Genomic DNA, 13729 nt, shown 5'->3' with positions numbered 1-13729 from the left:
GCAATCCCATTCCATCATTCCTACAGCTCCACCCACTCTTCTTCACTTGGCTCCGCTGCCTGGCCTTCTTTCAGTTCTTCATATGCCACGCTCTTTTCTGCCCGTAGCCTTTGTGCTTGATATTCCTCTGTACGGCATATGCTTCCTCTGGCCAGCGCCATCTCATCTGCCAGGGACATCTGCTGTTTCTGCCTGGCCAGCACTCCATCTTCTGGTAACAGAACACCTCTTTTCTTCTTGAAGTCACCTTTCCCTCATTCTCGCTCCATGTGGTTTGGCTTAAACTGGTAACTTCTCCTCATCCCCACCCAGGCAATCTACAATAACCAGGATATTTTTGGTAATAAGGAAACAAATTTTAATTAAAAATTTTAAAACAGAATATTTTAAAGTAATTACACAATCAGAACAGGTTGCCTGTGCCTATGAATACCTTCTCCAGAGGCCTGTCCTCCACTTACCTTTCCATGATCTGCAATTCCCCGATGATCACATTCACTAACAGACCAACTAAGCTGCAATGTTACATTAACAGTAATGCAGTGATCTCAGTTTTGCCAAAGTGCTTTCAAATAACTGAGGAGTGGGGGAAGCAAAATCCTGCCTCCAAAGACAGTTAAAAGGACCACATGATCCTCTAACTCTCTCCTATTAACCCAGATAAATTTATCAGCTCAGCTAGATGACACTTCAGCCCCACGAAAGTGAAATACATAACTGGGGTAGAAGAAGCTGCCAGCCAGTGCCCAAGGAAAACGGGGCACGAGAAACACGGGTTTCACATGGGCCCAATTCAGTTTTACATAGGGTCTCTCCCTCATCTCGTGTGGAGATTAGCAAGTCAAATTTAATACTTTTGACCAGACACTGGTCTAGATGCAGTATTGAACTAAGTCAGACTGAATTTCAGTGGTAAAAATACACATGCAAAAAATTATTACAGAAGTGAACTTGGCTACAGAGTCATAAGGTGATGTGTTTACTCTCTTGGAGGACAATAATCTTCGGCAACAGAAAACACACACACACACACACACACACACACACACACACACACACAGACACACAGACACACAGACTCCTGACACTCCCTGGGGAGGCTTCACAGTACACCACTTCCCTAGGTGTCCTGTGGCTAGGGTCAACTGTGACCTAGAGGCAGGGCCTCTCCGACTGCTTTAATTGATAGGTGAACCACCAGAATTGGTCCAAAATTGGTAATACCTGTGGAACGAGGGAGGGAGCATTTGTCAATTTGAGACACCACCAAAACAGCTAGTGACATTTAAAAAGATTAATTCATACACATGCAAAACAAACAGTGTTAATTAAGTTAGAGGTGTCATTTTAATGCTTGTTTCAATGTCAGGACTTTTAGACAAAGGCATTAAAGACATTTTGTCTGAGCTCTAAAGTAAAAATAAATTAAGGCTCTGAATTAGCACTCTCAATCTAGCTTCAAAACAACCTTTATCCATGTTTAAAATCCCCTTGACTAAATTATCAAAATAATGGCTGTGCTTTTATTGAATATTTACAATGCACCAGACATGGGGCTGAGCATTTCACAACCACGATTTCCCTTAAATCATTCAACCCTCAAAAACACTCCTACGTAACAAGTTTTACCCTCATTGTACTAATGAAGAAACTGAGTCTCAGAAAAACTAATACATTTGCCCAAAATTGAACCATCAGTGAAACTGTCCATCAAACCTAGGTCGGTCAAATTCCATCATGAATTCATAATGGTTTCCAAACCAGTATACGTTAGAACATTTTTAACAGGTTTATACTCTGTTTTTATGAAAAAGTTTCAGGCTTTATTGTGAATAAATAAGGTCTGATCCTTATAACTAATAAGGATCAGACCTCAAACTGCAGTTAATCCCAATTGTGTGCTGAGATCAAAAGGTATGTCTCATTACATCAAGGCAAGTGGGACTATAGCTTGCTGAAACTCCCAGGGAACCCTTTTAATTTGTTAGTGATACTTAAAAAAAAAAAAAATCTTCTAATCTTCGGTTCAAAACAATCTGATGGTTTCTCATCTCACAGTAAAAGCTAACGATCCTATAATTGTGCTTGGAAGTGTCTGGCACACACCTCAGTAAATACTTGTTGAATGAATGGATAAATTCAGAGAGCCACTATATCCTTTCTTACCCTTTCAATAAAAAGATGCACAAGTTTCCAGGGAAATAAAACACTAACAATAAAAGAAGTTGATGAACTGAAAGCTTTTCTTTAGGAATATCACTGAACTCCAAGTTCAGATAAGATAACCAAAAAGGACTCAAGTGTGCTCTAATTAGAACAAACGAACTTCAGGCTACTTCATTTTGTTAACTCTGGAGAAGATTCAACAGGACCTTTAAAAATGTACTAGAAATGATTCAGTCTTCTTCATCCATACATTAGAAACCATAATTTTTTTTTAAGTAGTGGACTTGAAGTCAACACCTGAGTACTCGTCCAACTTTGTCCTTAATTCATTTTCTTTCTCTCTGTTTCCTCATTTGCAAAATGACATTAGACTTCAAGATTTCTAAGGTCCGTCTGAGCTCTGATATTGTATTACTAATCACAATCTCCAACTTAATTTACAAAACAACTCAATAATTATTTCTATCATAAAAATAATCTGATTAAAGGACGCAATTTATTACAAAATCAGAAACAGACACCTCATCCAACGGTCAATTCCTAATTTCTTGTATAATCCAAATCTTCCAAATGCAATAATTTAATCCAGAATATCTAGGGAGTGACCTAGCCTCTGTCCCATTAAAACTGGATTAAAATCCAAAATAAGAAAATTTTGTAAATGTCTTTTCTGTATTCCTTAGAGAAATACAGAGTGAGTGTACTCCTTTTGCCAGAGTCAGTTTTCTCCTTAGATCATATTCTTTACTCCAAACACTTACTGGTAACTATTACGTCCACTAAGTCTTCTCTCCTTACGTTAAAGATCACAGTTCTATGACCTCTCCTAACATCACATGATTTTCTCACCACTCACCTACCTGTTCACTGTTAATGTCCCCCTTTAAATGTGACACCCAGAATCCAATAAAGTAATTCTCAGAGTCTCATTGTTTCAGAGTATAGTGGCACTGTTTCTGGCACTTATTTATTGACGAAGATAAAACCAATTTTACAGCACTGCTTTAACAGTTAAATAAGATAATGAGTGTAAAGTCTTAACACAAGGTTTGGCAGATAGTAACCTCTCAATAGATGGTTACTGATGCTGTGATTGCTAGTAACAATAAATTGTAATACTGTTTCATGAGTATTAGAGCTTATCTCCCCAATTCAGTTGTAAGCTTTAGCTCTCAATAACACTGAAAGTTTGCCTTATACATTATTAGCTGTTTCTCCCCACGTGAGGGATAGGCAGAAAAAATGCTGAGGCTCAATTTAAACTGAAGATCAATCAGAAACCAAGATAAAGTAACTGTGAAGTTAAGACTTAAATTAATGGCAAACAGGGTATGATTTATTTAAGGAGTTAATTTATCCTCCATTTTCCAGAACAATTTGATTGCATCAATCAAACAATTTGATTATATCAATATAATTTGATTATATCAATCGCTTTTTTCAACTAAAGAGCGCTATCCCTCAATCATACCATTTAAAAGATGAGGCAAATGTATGTATCACTGACATGTGCTGAGAAGGCAATCTGGCACAGAGTGGAAGGGAGTGAGCTCTGGAACCAGACTGACTAGAGTTCCCTATCCTAGATCTACCACTTACCCTCTGTGTGATCTAAGGCAAATTACTTAACCTCTCTGGTCTCAGGCTTCACATCTATAAAATGTGAGTCATGACAGGACCTATCTACCTTATGGGGGGCAGTAAATTATCCTAAATAATGTTGCCAAAAATGTATTATCTAGAAGCCTCAGACATTTTCAATTTTTATAGATCCTCATCTCTGTTAGCCACTGCTGAAGTCAATCAACATGTTAGTATTCTCTGCATATTTATAATTATCTATTTTCTGAAACATCCATTTGTTTTTAGGGTAGATTTTAAGATTACTGTAAAAAAATCCATCTTTATTTTAATACTTAACTAATCATATATGCCTCACTATAGCAAATCATGTGTTGGTATTAACAGAGAATTATGAGATAAAGAAACAAATAAAACTGTGCTTGTCATACCTGCAGCTGCCCTGCATATACACCTGTGCTGTCTAATATGACAGCCACATGGGGCCATTTAGCACCTGAAATATGCCAGATGTGCTGTGAGTGTAAAATATAGGCCAGATTTCTAAGTACAAGCAAAGCATATAAATTATCAATAGGCTTTTGTCAAAATGACAATATTTTGGACATAGTAGGTTAAATAAAATATATTACCTACATTAATTCCATTCATTTCTTTTTACTTTTTTCTAACGTGGCTACTAGAAAAGTTAAACTTACATGTGAAATTCTCATCATATTTCTATTGAATAGCACCGATACAGAAGATCCTAAAAAGTATGCCTCATTAAATTCAGGACAAGATACATGGTCTAAAGTATATAGCAGAAACTAAATGTAGAATTTACAGGAATTTTCAGAGTTCAGATAATTAATTTCAAACTCTTCTCCAACCCCCACCAAAACATGTCCTTTTATAGGTACTTTTTAAGTACCTCTTCCAGTATACAGCCATCTAAGAAGCTTTCATTAGCCAGTGGTGACTTTCAAAGGTTTATTCTATTTTCCACAAGCTGACAAAATTTATTTATAACAAAGCCAAAGGACTGCCCTCCAGCAAGGGAGCTGTTTACTGAAGAGATTTAGCCTTAGCAAGTAGGAATGCAGAGAACTGAAAAGCTGACAATTGAACTGGCAAATTGGCCCCAGTACTGGGACTGCCTATAGCTCCAAAGCATGTACTCAGAGGTCGAGGACAAACATGGCCTTGGGATGTAAATGAGACCCAGAAGTCTGGCCTTCCCTACACAATGCAAATGAAACTTGGCCTAGAGTCTCCTCAGCTATCTAATTACTAAACGAAACTCCCAGACACCAGTAGCTTTTCTGCAAAGATCAATAAAAATGCCAAGAGTGGAAAACAAAGATACTGAAATGCTACCAACAAATGCCACAACAATGTATGGTTGTTCTGAGTCGGAAAGTTCCAGCTGGAAAAGGCCCAATGTGGCAATAACAGAGAAGCAGAGGAAGAGCAGAAGCAAAATCTAAGGAGAAAAAATAACCCAGGAAGTATTACCCTAAGATCTCTTTCTACTCAAAATGAGGTGTGCCACTGGATTAGTCTGTTCTCACGCTGCTATTAAAGACATGCCCGGGACTCCGTAATTTATAAAAGAAAGAGGTTTAATTGATTCACAGCTCAGCTTGACTAGGAAGGCCTCACAACCATGGAGGAAAGCGGAGGGCCAAAGGCACATCTTACATAGTGGCAGGCAAGAGAGCATGTGCAGGGGAACTGCCTTTTATAAAACCATCAGATCTCGTGAGACTTATTCACTATCACTAGAACAGCAGTGGAAAAACTCACCCCCATGATTCAATTACCTCCCACCAGGTCCCTCCCATGACACGTGGGGATTATGGGAGCTACAACTCAAGATGATATTTGGGTGGGGACACAGACAAACCATATCAGCCAGCATCCCTAGCATCACCTAGGAGCTTGTTAAAGATGCAGATCTCAGGCCCCACTCCAGAACTAAAGAATCAGAATCTTCATTTCAACAATGTCCCCAGGTGATTTCCACAGTAATGTCTGGGAAACAACTGGTCATCCACACAAGATCCAAGGACATAGGTTTCTTTAAATTCTTACTCTTATTATCCATCTGTTGCCCTGTGGTTGCTACCTGGAAATACGGGGCCTTTCATGTTTAATGCATGCAATGAATATTTAGTTGACTGAATTAATTCTTGGAAAATGCGATCTTATACATGCTTAACGGATGGTGGGGAAACTGTGCCTCAGATGAGAGCTAAAGAAGTCATCAGTCACTAAAAACATGTGGACAGAGTGCACCTCAGATCCATGCATATCGCATAACTATTAACAGAAGTAGGGACTCCCTGAGGTTAAACGAGATGAGCAGACACAATTCATACCCAAAAGACATTTATTTAAAGGCTCAGACAAAAGAAAAAGTTTTGACTTTTGATGGAGATGGGAAGATAAGGACTTTACATTGAAAAAATCAACAGCATTAACAAAAATCAGTGTTTACAACAATAAGCTAGATGATTTTGGCTGTTTTAAACTACACCAAAGGTCCTTTGGAAATTACGATACTACATCAAGGATCATATTTTTTTCCTCTTTACTGTCTTTCCCATTGGTATTCGAACATGCTGTTACTTCCTGCATTTTTAAAACATCTCTTGACCTCATTTCTCCCTGCAGCTACATTTCTCACATTCTCTTTAGAGCAAAAATCTTTGCAATATTTTTCTACATTTGATGTTTTTGTTTCCCTACTTCTGCGCTCTCTTACATCCTCACTGACCAACATTTGGTCCCCACTACTCCACCATAATCCCAGTTGGTTATCAACCTCGCCAATGACATCTCCATTGCTAAATCCCTGGGTCAAATCTCATCTGCCCCTCATTTTGCTTTACTTCCCGGGAGCATCTGACTCATCTTGCTTGAAGTGGCTTTTTTCATTTGGTTCGCAAGACTTCACACGCTCTTGATTTCCCTCATTCGCTGCTTTCCTTCATTCTCCTTTATTGGTGCCTTCCCATCTCCTCATCTCTTCAATCTCAGTGTGGAAGTAGCCCAGGTTTTGGCCCTCAACCTTTTTTCCTTTCTGGTGACACTCACTCCCTCCCTGTGGATTTCATCCAGTATGTATATTCTGACAACTCTCAAATGTTTAACCTCTAACCCAGCCCCCTCCTCTGTAATCCAGATAAATATATCCAGCTGCCTACCAGACAGCTCCATGACTGAGCTCCTGATTCTTCCTCCAAAATCAGCCTCTCCCTATCTCAGTTAATGCACCTCCATCCTTCAAGATGCACAGGTCAACACTTTGCAAGTCACCCATGCTTTCTCCCACTCACATCTCACATTCAGACAATGACAAAATCCTTCCCACTCAACCTTCAAAACATACCACGGTGGTCCAAGCCACCACCCTCACTCACCTAGGTTACAATAGCCTCCCAACTGGTTTCCCTACTTCCACTCTTCCCCACTTCAGTCTATTCTCATGAGACATAGCAGCAGCATGTCCTCCAAGAATATAAGCCACATCATGTCCCATCTTTATTTGAAACTCTCTAACAGGCTTCTCTGTTCACTCTCAGTCCAAACCGAAGCCCTTGCAATAGCAACAAGGCCCCACAGGACCTGGCGCGGTGTCCGGTCTGACCCAACTGCTCACTGTACTCCAGTCACACTGGTCTCCCTGTTCCTGGAAGGCAGGAAGTATGGCTCCACCTCAGGGCTCTGCACCTGCTGTGCCCTCTTCCCGGTGCACTTACCTTCCTTCTTCAGGTCTTTCCTCATGTGTCACCTTAACAAGGTCATCCTTGACCACCCATTTATAACTGCAACTCCTCCCCCTCCCAAACTCCCTCCTCTGCCTTATTTTTCCCTGAAGGACTTCACACTATCAACATACTACACACACGCACACATAGACACAAATCATACACAGTCTGTCTTACCTTGTAAGAACAAGGATTTTTTTCTTTTTTTATTTTTATTTTTATTTATTTATTTATTTTTGTCTGTTTTGTTGACCACTATATCCCTGGAACCTAAAATAATGCCTGGTTCATAGGAGACACTCAAACACTATTTGTTGAATGAATGTTTGAATGAAGGAAAAGTGACTGTGACACAGAACTGCATATGACTGATTACAATACGCCCTGTAGCCTTTTAAAAGAGCTGTATTTTAAATAAGTCACTTGGTATGCACATATATTCAGATATCGTGGAAAAGACAAAGCTGCTCCCATTTGATAATTAAATTAACCACATAGAAAATCTGGCCCATTGTAAAGAAAAAGCTCTCTCAACTGAGAGATGCCCTGAAAATCTGGCCCATTGTAAAGAAAAAGCTCTCTCAATTGAGAGATGCCCTGAAAAGCTCCGAGGGTGCTAGGCTTTCTCAAAACCCTGGACCTTGCTTCATCAGAGCTCATTTAAAAGATGGGTCCTGGGCCGGGCGCGGTGGCTCACGCCTGTAATCCCAGCACTTTGGGAGGCTGAGGTGGGCGGATCACAAGGTCGGGAGATTGAGACCATCCTGGCTAACACGGTGAAACCCCATCTCTACTAAAAATAGAAAAAATTAGCTGGGTGTAGTGCCACGCACCTGTAGTCCCAGCTACTCAGGAGGCTGAGGCAGAAGAATCGCTTGAAGGCGGGAGGCGAAGGTTGCAGTGAGCCAAGATCACGCCACTGCACTCCAGCCCGAGCGACAGAGCGAGATTCCGTTTCCAAAAAAAACAAAAAAATGGGTCCCAAAAGGTCCATCCTTTCTGGAAGCAGGTGAAAGTAGCCAGGCTAATACAATGGACTTTGATTTCTTTAGATGAAAGAGAAATTATGATTCGAAGTACAAAGCACTTTATAGTTATAATGATACATAAATTCCAGGTGTAACCCATTTTCAGTGAACTTCTGGACTCAAGTATAAGACAGTAAAAAATGTTTTTGTTATACTTTAGTAACTCACTCACCCAGTAGATGGACATGATGGGTCCTATTTTTATAAACCACATTTCTTAAAAACCTAAAATTATCTTCCAGGTGAAAGGAAAGCAAAATAATTTCAGCAAACATTTTAGATGTAGAAATAAATTATTCAGGAGGGAAGTAGCTTTGTACACAACGTAAGTGATGTGAGGCAGATAAATGCCAAAAGTGATTTTAGAACAAAATGGAAAGAATGTCCTAATGTCTCTACCTCATAATATCCCTTTTCATTTCTTAGACCATAAAAGGTTTGCTTTTGTTTCTGAAGTTATGTATACAGCAGAAATTCTTAACCACCCTCCAATTAACCAACTCCAGGGTGTCTCACAGGGTGACACAAGTTACCCGGGAAGACATGCTGGCTGATGCCCATTCATACGCGCTGCTCACAGCTGGTAACAGATAAGCAGAATTAAAAAATCAGTACCTGGTGCTCAAGCTGTAGTCTTAAGGCTACAGCAAGCTCATGAAATTCTACCCACACGATTGAGGTGGCGATTACCAAGAATCAGTTGTGTTTGCACCCGAATGGATTTGTGCTGGTTGTACTTGCTACCAAAATTATGTAACTTAAATATTATGTAAAACAAACATAGGCATAATGAGAGAGAGGTGTATTGCTAAATGGAATGCTTTAGAAAGACGCCATTAAATGGCCACAAGAGAATTCTACTGACAAATTTTTTATTTTAAAATTATTTTTTACTAAATAGAGGCAAAATAAAACTTTACAAAATATTTATAAAATACAAATACTCATGAAGGAAATACTTCTGTATACTACACCACCCAAGTTTTTTTCAAAAATGGAATTACCATTATCTTTCTAACTCCCCTCCAAATCTTACCGAACTTCCCTCTGAATCATTACTTAATGATTTTATAAATGATAATATTTTCTCACTGACTAATCACAGATATATTTGTTTTAGTAATGCTTCTAAAATTTTGGCTTTAATTCCTCTAGGCCTATCAAGTTCTTTTAAATCTATAAACTATATTATCTTTACATAAGCTCCAGTTTTAGAATACGATATTGTATTTTATTAGACTTTTTTTCCCAAGCATGACACAGCAATATGAGAGGCCATCAACTGATATACAAGCCACACCGAGAAGGTAGGAAGAATTGCACCCAAAATGAAAAAATATGACCTGGCACAGAGGCTCACACATGTAATCCCAGCACTTTGGGAGGCCAAGGTGAGAGGATCACTTCAAGCCAGTGGTTTGAGACCAGCCTGGGCAAGATGGTGCGACCCCACCTCTACAAAAAGTTGAAATACAAAAACTAGCTGGGCATGTTAGTGTGTGCCTGTGGTCCCAGCTACTTGGGAGGCTGAGGTGGGAGGATAACTTGAGCCCAGGAGTTCGAGGCTACAGTGAGCTAGAATCATGCCCCTGCATTCCAGCCTTGCTGACAGAGCAAGCCTCTGTCTCAAAAAAAAAAAAAAAACAAAAAAAAAACAAAAAAAAAAACACACAAAGAGAGAGAGAAAAACCTGATAAAATCAAAAGAATGAATGAAACAGATCTCTGAGACCGTTACATCACACCAGGTGAACACAGCCCAAGCCTTTATCTACTTCTATCAGAAGTCTCTGCCAGAAGGGAAAGAGCTGGTTGAGGAAATCCACAGTAACACATTACTCTTATCTTTTATGTCCTAGATTGCCATTTGCAAGAGAGCTATTAATGAAAGTCACACACCTGAAGCTCTAAAAGCAGCCCAGGGAATGGGGAAAATTCCGTGTCTCCAAAACAGGAGATGAAGCCACCGTGAAGCCAATAGCGAAAAAGTGATCAGGCCAAAAATCCCTCTGATTAGGGAAATTCTATTCTGCCATTAGAGGAAGCTAAATGTCAGAGCACCTATTATGCCGTATATTCTTAATAGGGTTCCTATACTTAGCTATGTAACAGCCTGTGGGGTTTAACTCATTCACTAAAGAAACATATTGAATGAGGACCCTGGGCCAAAGCACCACATATAGTCATCCCTCCGGTAAAGTGGGGAAGAAGTGGGGATTGGTCATAGATTTGGGGATTCAAAGATGCTAAAATCTCTTATATAAAGTGGTGTAATGAGTAAGAAGGAACTAAGCGCACACATTCTCTGAGCACCTGCCGCATGCAAACACAGTGCTAAATGCTTCCACATGTATTATCTTTTTAAAATGACTTTTTTTTTTTTTAGATAACATCTTGCTCTGTCACCCAGACTGGAATGCAGTGATGTGATCACAACTCACTGCAGCCTTGACCTCCTAGGCTGAAGCAATCCTCCCTCCTCAGTCTTCCAAGTAGCTGGGACTACAGGCTCGCACCATCACATCTGGCTAAATTTTTTCTGTTTTGTAGAGGTGGGGTCTCAGTATGTTGCCCAGGCCAATAGACTTTATTTATTAGAGTAGTTCTAGGTTCACAGTAATACTAAGCTGAAGGTGAGTAAATTTTCGATACACCTCCTGCCCCCAACACATGCACAGTTTCCCCCATTATTATCAACCCCCACCAGAGCGGTACATTTGTTGCAGTCAATGCATCTACACTGACACACTGATCTTATTTAGACCTTAGTTCCAGCATCTCTGGAAGAGTGGCAGTTGTCTCACTGGCTGACCCTATTGCCTGGTCTCGCTGCATGGTGCAAAGGCCTTTAGAAATTCTCTGCTTTTACTGACTGGCTAACAACTGGAGATTTGTACCCAAAGCATCGAATCTGTATAGGAAACTAGCACATGGAAAAATCTTTGATTCCTCCAGTGTCTTGGATCTCAAAGCTCCAGCCTCACCCTTGGTGGAGGCAGCAGCCCCGGGCTCAGAGAAGGAAGGTATTCAGATGACAGGATTCAGACATCTCAGGATGACCAAAGAGTACCCAACCATTCACCAAGGAGCAGAAGCTTCCCTATCGCTGACAGGCGGTACTTCCTGCAGTGTCCCCAGCATCCCCCGGAAACTGTGGACAAGGCAAAAGAAGAAGTCTGAATATGTGAGAGCCACCAACAGTGCCTTTGAGGCCGACTAACAGTGACCCTCCCCGGGTACCCTGCACTGGCTGAGGTTGACTAGACAAGGGGAGAAGGGTCAGGATTGGAGCTGAGCCACACTCATTTCTGCTAGCAGCTTGGTGCAAACATATCATCCTCTCTCACTAATTGATCACCCTGCCTTAGGACACAGAAAAGGAATATCCCTTGAAGGCAAAATGAAACTGTTCCTTCTTAGAACTGCTAAAGCTGTTGGCCAGAAAGTGACTTTGAGGGGTTATAAAGTTTATATCTCTATCTTTAAGCAAAATCACACCTACATGGAACTTTCCCAGCCTAAAGACCTACGAGGAAGGAAGGCGACAATTCCCCCGTCTTCCTTCTGAGTTGCTGGTGTTCTAGGGTGTGTAACTTTCTGGTCTAAATGTAAGAGCTTGACCCTGAGGCACTTATAAACACATGGTTCTTACTGTTCCTATTATAGCATTTATTTCACCTTGATGAGGTATAATTTTTAAGGAACAAGCATATATCAACTTAGTAGCTCTAGTATCTACTGAAGAGTACCATCAAGGTTGATTGTGATGGTCACTTGGCATGACTGCATGAATTCTTTATTCTTTTATGTGCAGTTTTTCTATAGAAAAACGCTGAAAGGTAAAAGTTGAAAAAAATAAAATGGTATAGCATTTGCACATATGTACATCTTCCCATATACTTTAAATCATCTCTAGATTTCATATAATACCTAATACAATGTAAATGCTATGTAAACAGTTGTTATACTATATGAATAAATAATGACAAGAAACAAATGTCCATACATGTTCAGACACAATATTTTTCTGCATATTTTGATCTGAGGTTGATTGAATGCATGATGCAGAACCCATAGAAACAGAGGGCTGAGTATATTAGAATTTTTCTCTTGGCTTCCATAAAGCACACCTGTAGGCAATCACAGTCTAGGGTACAAGAAAAAGTCCAGTTTTGCCATTTAATAGGCGTGTGACTTTAAGAAGGGCAATAATAATTCCATTTCTCACTCAGGTAAGTATAACCTACCATCCAGGTCACATTTACTGCCTACTTACTGTCTTTCCTAAACTGTCTAAGCCCCTTCCAAACACTAAATGTTAACGAGGTATTCCATGAGGTAATGACGCAGTGAGGCACAAAGATGTTAAAATAACTTGCCCAAAGTGACACAGATAGAAGCAAATCAGAGTATTCAATTCAAGGGCACACTCCAGCTGCTATGCTGCACTGCCTCCTGGTAACACAGAATATCCTTTAAGAGAAGAACAGGGCCAACTACAATGGCACCCCTGTAGTTCCAGCTATTTGGGAGTCTGAGGCAGGAGGACTGTTAGAGGCCAGAAGTTGAAGGCTGCAGTGAGCTATGATGGCGCCTGGGAGTAGTCACTGCACTCAAGCCTAGGCAACAGAGCAAGACCCCATCTTTAAAAAACAAAAATAAAGAGATCAGGTAAATGAGTCTCCCCCTCCCAACTTCACACTTCTCACTCTCCTGAAATTCTTCAGGAGACCCTAATCAACCACCTAAAACAAGCAAAGTGTAGAGATTATGTAAGATGTCTACTTTTCTTTCCATGCCCTTCTCTCCCCATTGAGTTTCATGGAGATCTGTGAGGCTACTGCGGGCCTCCAGAGATTCAGCAATGGTAAGAAAATATGAACACATTTTAAAAGGGGAGGGAAGAAGGAGGGAGGATTCCTCCCAAGAGAGTGGTGGCAACCTTATAACTTGAAAATGTCTGTGAGCCTGTTTTAAATTTTTATGATCCATCTCTACCACACTAGCAGAGGGTGGGGGGTTGGGGACTTGGGTTGTCTTGGATCAAGACCCAGTGCTGAAGCAAGCAACGTAGCCAGACTGGCTTGATGAGCTCCTTGTAGTCTCCCTGGTGAGGGATGTTTGTCAACTGGAAGCCACACCCACTAAAGAGAACTAATTAAGTTCTAGGGGCAACCACTAAGGTCATCATTATTACCAG

The 13729-nt window shown here is 40.3% G+C and overlaps 1 protein-coding gene across 11 annotated transcripts in view; it reads right to left on the bottom strand.

Annotated features, from left to right (window-relative positions):
* PSD3 (pleckstrin and Sec7 domain containing 3) overlaps positions 1-13729 on the bottom strand; it is a 555378-nt gene that overhangs the window by 456172 nt on the left and 85477 nt on the right. The gene's annotated exons all lie outside the window — the stretch shown is intronic.

This window comes from Symphalangus syndactylus, chromosome 1, assembly GCF_028878055.3.
Source record: "Symphalangus syndactylus isolate Jambi chromosome 1, NHGRI_mSymSyn1-v2.1_pri, whole genome shotgun sequence".
In the NCBI taxonomy this organism is placed as follows: Eukaryota; Metazoa; Chordata; class Mammalia; order Primates; family Hylobatidae; genus Symphalangus; species Symphalangus syndactylus.
This window is presented reverse-complemented; position numbering and strand designations above follow the sequence as displayed.